Source organism: Lipotes vexillifer, unplaced genomic scaffold (genome assembly GCF_000442215.2).
Source record: "Lipotes vexillifer unplaced genomic scaffold, Lipotes_vexillifer_v1.1 scaffold724, whole genome shotgun sequence".
NCBI lineage: Eukaryota > Metazoa > Chordata > Mammalia > Artiodactyla > Lipotidae > Lipotes > Lipotes vexillifer.
This window is the reverse complement of record NW_006788746.1, coordinates 598799-604623: the sequence shown is the minus strand read 5'-3', so window position 1 is coordinate 604623 and position 5825 is coordinate 598799. Positions and strand designations below refer to the sequence as shown.

The 5825-nt window shown below is 37.2% G+C and overlaps 1 pseudogene; it reads right to left on the bottom strand.

Annotated features, from left to right (window-relative positions):
- Positions 1-4404: 4404 nt before the first annotated feature.
- LOC103090588 (phosphatidylinositol transfer protein alpha isoform pseudogene) lies at positions 4405-5225 on the bottom strand (annotated as a pseudogene).
- Between the last annotated feature and the right edge of the window lie 600 nt (positions 5226-5825).

Sequence of the window (5825 nt, the reverse complement as noted above, 5' to 3'; positions counted from 1 at the left end):
TTTTTTTTTTTTTTTTTTTTTTTTTTTTTTTTTTTGGCCATGCTGCATGGCATGTGAGATCTTAGTTCCCCAATCAGGGATTGAACCCATGCCCCCTGCAGTGGAAGCACAGAGTCTTAACCACTGGACCCTCCAGGGAAGTCCCCTACTTTAAGTTTTTTGAGGACTGTCCATAGTGTTACCCACAGTTGCTGCACCAATTTACATTTCCACCATCAGAGGACCAGGGATCTCTTTTCTGTACATGCTCAACAACACTTATTATTTGTTGTATTTTTTACAATAGTCATTCTGACAGGTATGAGGTGATACTTCGTTGTAGTTTTGTTTTGCTTTTTCCTGACCATTAGTGATGTTGAGCATCTTTTCATGTGCCTGTTGACCATCTCTATGTCTTCTTTGGGAAGATGTCTACTCAGGTCCTCTGCCCATTTTTTAATCAGATAGTTTGTTTGTTTGTTTGATGTTGAGTTGTATGAGTTCTTTGTATATTTTGGATATTAACCCCTTGTCAAATATATGGCTTGCAAATCTCTTCCCCTGGTCCATAGGCAGCCTTTTCATTTTGTTAATAATTTCCTTTGCTGTCCAAAAGCTTTTTAGTTGGATGTAGTCACATTTGTTTATTTTTGCTTCTGTTTCCCTTGCCTGAGGAGACAGATCCCAAAAAATATTACTAAGACCAGTGTCAAAGAGCTTAGTGCCTATGTTTTCTTCTAGAATTTTTATGATTTCAGGTTTTACCTTTAAGTCTTTAATCCATTTTGAGTTTATTTTTGGGCATGGTGTGAGAGAGTAGTCCAGTTTGATTCTTTTGCATGGAGATGTCCAATTGGAAAAATTGAAGTGACCATTTATTGAAGAAGCTGTCTTTTCTCCATTGTATATTCTTGCCTTCTTTGTCATAGATTAGTTGCCCATAAAAGTGTGAATTCATTTCTGGGCTCTCTATTCTGTTCCATTGATCTATGTGTCTGATTTTGGGTTGGTAACATACTGTTTTGATTACTATAGCTTTGTAGTATAGTGTGAAATCAGGGAGCATGAGACCTCTGAAGCTTTGTTCTTTCTCAAGGTTGCTTTGACTATTCAAGGTCTTTTCTGTTTCCAAAACATTTTAGAATTATTTGTTCTTGTTCTGTGAAAAATGTCATTGGTATTTTGAAAGAGATTGCATTGAATCTGTAGATTGCCTTGAGTAATATGATCATTTTAATAATATTAATTCTTCAAATATGTGAACATGGTATATCTTTCCATTTGTTTGTGTCATCTTCAGTTTCTTTCATCAGTGCCTTATAGTTTCCAAGTAGAGATCTTTTACCTCTTTAGTTAGATTTACTCCTAGGTATTTTATTCTTTTTGATACAGTGGGATTGTTTTCTTAATTTTATTTGTGATAGTTCATTGTTAGTATATAGAAACCCAACAGATTTCTGTGTATTAATTTTGTATCCTGCAACATTACCAAATTCATTCATGAGTTGTAGTAGTTTTTTTGGTGGCATCTTTCGGATTTCCTGTGTATAGTATCATCTTTTCTGCAAAAAATGACACTTTAACTTTTTCCTTTCAAATTTAGATTCCTTTTATTTTTTTTCTTGTATGATTGCTATGGCTAGGACTTCCAATAGTATGTTGTAAAAGTGGCAAGAGTGGGTATCCTTGTCTTGTTCCTAATCTTAGAGGGAAAGCTTTCAGATTTTCACTATTCGGTATGATGTTAGCTGTGGGTTTGTCATATATGGCCTGTGTTATGTCGAGAAACATTCCCTCCATAACCACTTTGTTGAGAGTCTTTATCATAAATAGATCTTGAAATCTGTCAAAAAGTTTTTCTGTATCTATTGAGATGATTATATGATTTTTATTCTTCCACTTGTTAATGTGGTGTATCACATTGATCAATTTGTGGGTATTGAATTATCCTTGCATCCCTTGGAAAATCCTACTTGATCGTGGTGCATGATCTATCCTTTTAATGTATTGTTGAATTTGCTTTGCAATTACTGTGTTAAGGATTTTTGCATTTATGTTCACTAGTGATATTGTACTGTAATTTGGTGATGTCTTTCCATGGTATTGGTATCAGAGTGATGCTGGCCTCATAAAATGAGTTCAGAAGCATTTCTTCCTCTGCAATTTTTTGGAATATTTTGAGAAGGATAAGCATTAACTCTTCTCAAAATATTTGATAGAATTCACCTGTGAAGCCATCTAATTCTACACTTTTTGTTTGTTGGGAGTATTTTTATTACTGATTCAATTTCATTATTGTTAATTGGTCTGTTCATGTATTCTGTTTTCTCCTGGTTCAGTCTTAAAAGATTATACATTTCTAGGAATTTGTCCATTTCTTCTAGGTTGTCCATTTTATTGGTGTGTAATTGTTCATAGTAAATCTCTTTTAATCCTTTGTATTTCTGTGATATTGGTTGTAACTTTTCCTTTTTCATTTCTTATTTTATTGATTCAGGCCCTCTTTCTTTCTTTCTTTCTTTTTTTTTTTTTTTTGATGAGTCTGGCTGAAGCTTGTCAATTTTATCTTTTCAAAGGACCAGCTCTATGGTTTGTTTGGTTTTTTTATATCTTTATTGGAGTATACCTGCTTTACAATGGTGTGTTAGTTTCTGCTTTATAACAAAGTGAATCAGCTATACATATACATATATCCCCATATCTCCTCCCTGTTACATCTCCCTCCCACCCTCCCTATCCCACCCCTCTAGCTGTTTCTATGGTTTTTTACATCTCTATTTCATTTATGATTTTATTTATGATTTCTTTCCTTGTACTAACTTTGGTTTTTTTTTTAACAGTAAGTCCCCTACATACGAACCTTCAAGTTGCAGACTTTCAAAGATGCGAACGTGCATTCACATGTCCAATCACGTAAGTTAGTTCACGTGTCTGGTGTACATTGTCACATGCATGCATCCTCTACAAGTGGTTGTGCTTTTGTGTACTTTAGTGTACAGTACTTTACAGAGTACAGTAGTACAGTATCTTTATTTCAAGCCCAGGATGTCTGGAAGCAAGAGTAAAAGCAGCAATGATGTAGCTGGTACTGTACTGTACTTTTCATGGTACTGTACTGTAAGATTAAAAATTTTTTTTGAGTTCATTTGTTATGTGTTATTTGTGTGAAAAGTATTATAAACCTATTACAGTACAGTACTATATGCCCTATTGTGTTAGTTGGGTACCTAGGCTAATTTTGTTGGACTTACAAATTAGACTCATGAACGCACTCTTGGAACAGAACTCGTTCGTGTGTAGGGGACTTACTGTAGTTCCTTTAAGTGTAGGGTTAGGTTGTTTATTTGAGATTTCTCTTGTTTCCTGAGGTAGACTTGTATCACGATAAACTTCTCTCTTAGAACTGCTCTTGCTGCTTCCCATAGATTTGGATCATTGTGTTTTTATTTTCATTTATCTCCAGGTATTTGTTTACTTCTTCTTTGATTTTTTTCAGTAATCTATTGGCTGTTTAGTAGCATATCATTTAGTCTCCACATGTTAGTGTTTTTTTCTTTCTTTTCTTTTCTTTTTTTTTTTTTTGGCTGTGCAGCTTGTGGGATCTTAGTTCCCCAACCAGGGATCAAACCCAGGCCCTCAGCAGTGAGAGCAGAGTCCTAACCATTTGACTGCCTGGGAATTCCCTACAGTTTTTTTCTTGTATTTGCATTGTGGCTGGAAAATATGCTTGATATGATTTCAGCCTTCTTAAAGTTTACTGAGACTTGTTTTGTGGCCTAGCATATGATCTGTCCTGGAGAACGTTCCATGTATGCTTTAAAAGAATGCATATACTGCTGCTTTTGGACAGAATGTTCTATATATATCCATTAAGTTCATCTCATCTAATATGTCATTTAAGGACAGTATTTCCTTATTGATTTTCTCTCTAGATGATTTGTCTATTCATGTAAGTGGGGTGTTAAAGTCCCCTACTATTATTGTGTTACTGTCAGTTTCTCCCTTTATGTCTGTTAATATTTGCATTATGTATTTAAGTGCTCCGATGTTGGGTGTGTATATATTTACAATTTTTTTTTGAAAGACTAAAATTGTCACTTGGAAATAAATTGGGGGAGGACACACAGAAGTAGGTTGAAAACACAATGGTTGGAGAGGGAGGAGCTGTAAATACAGCAACCTACACACCACACATCTCAGAGGAACAGGCTCCCACACACATGGACTTCATAATACCAGATGGTCTATTTGTTCACAATATTAAAGGGCATCTAGAATTAGCTACAGTAAGGGATAAAAAGTTGTCTGAAGAATGGGCACAGAAAGGCTACGTCTGAAGATGACCTGTCACTTGGGAGGGTGGAGCTGCTGGGCCTTCCTTTTGACCACTGTCTTGCAAAAAGTGCAGAAGGAGGAGGGGTGGCTTTAGTCATCTGCCATCATTCCTTTCACTGGGTCCTTTTGCCTTGTCTCATCCAGCTATCTCTTCATCTCTTCTTCCATCCTTTGAATGCTGTCCATAGTCAGGTCAACCCACTTATTGAGCCAACAGAACACCTGCCTGTGGAAGTTTGTAAACAGATACCTCTCTTACTTATGTATAAAGTTTTCCACTTTGTTCTGCAGGCCCCACTACTTGAACTTGACAGTAAGCATTTTGTCTGTATGAATGTATGGGTAGTCTTTCTGATTTACAAATTCTTGCTTCCAGTTGGGGCTCAAGGGTTCTCAGCCTGTTTTGATAGGTTTAAATTTTGCTGGGTCTTCCTCTACCTTGAAATCCTTTCTAAGTACTTGGTTTTGATCTGCAGTGTCTATATATATGGCTTCTACATGTTTCCATGCCTCAGGTTCCAGTTTATGCACATTCTCCTGGGTGCCAAGATATGGTTTGTGCCAGGTTGCAATTTTAATCAGAAAGTCTTCTTTCATGTACTCATTTGTAATAACAGTTCAGCAATAAGGGTAGGAGGGTAGGCATTCCATGCTTTTTCATGTATATTCATGGCTCCCTCTGAGGCCAGCATTCGAACAAACATGGGCACTTTGCTCTGTAAGTGGTAGATATTGTTTGTTTACTGGCCTTTCTCACTGTCCTTCTCATAGGGCTCATTCACCAGGACCTCTATACCTTTACCTCCACCAATTTCATTCTTGTTGACCTCAGCCACAGAATACAGCTACCCCACTTGATACTATTCCACAGCCACAGGTAAGATGACTTGATACTCCTTGAGCAGCACCATGTCGCTTCATGGCTAGGCAGCTGCCCACTGCCCACCCAGCCTCCTGCCTGCTTCCCAGTGGCCACTCTCCCCATGGCCTGGCCCAGTCTGTCTGCCTGTGCACCTTCCTTGTGGTCTGCTCTGTCCCTGCCACTCTTGCTACAATCATTGGTTGGTTTCTGCCATCACAGCCTCGCTGCCTCCTATGTCACTGCTGGTGCTGCCCAGAGCTCCAGTTCTGCCTACAATTATTATATCTTCTTCTTGGACTGACACTTGATCATTATGTGGCATCCTTCTTTGTCTCTTGTCACAGTCTCTTTGAAATAGACTTTAAGTCTATTTTGTCTGATATAAATATCACTACCCCAGCTTTCTTTTCATTTCCATTTACGTGGAAAGCCTTTACCCAATCTCTCACTTCCAGTCGGTGTATGTCTTTAGATCTGAAATGAGACTCTTGTAAGGAGCATATATATGGGCCTTGTTTTTGTATCATTCAACCACTCTATATCTTTTGATTGGAGCACTTAGTTCCTTTACATTTAAAGTAATTGCTGATAGCTTTGTACTTATTGCCACTCTGTTAATTGTTTGGGGGTTATTTTTGTACTTCTTTTT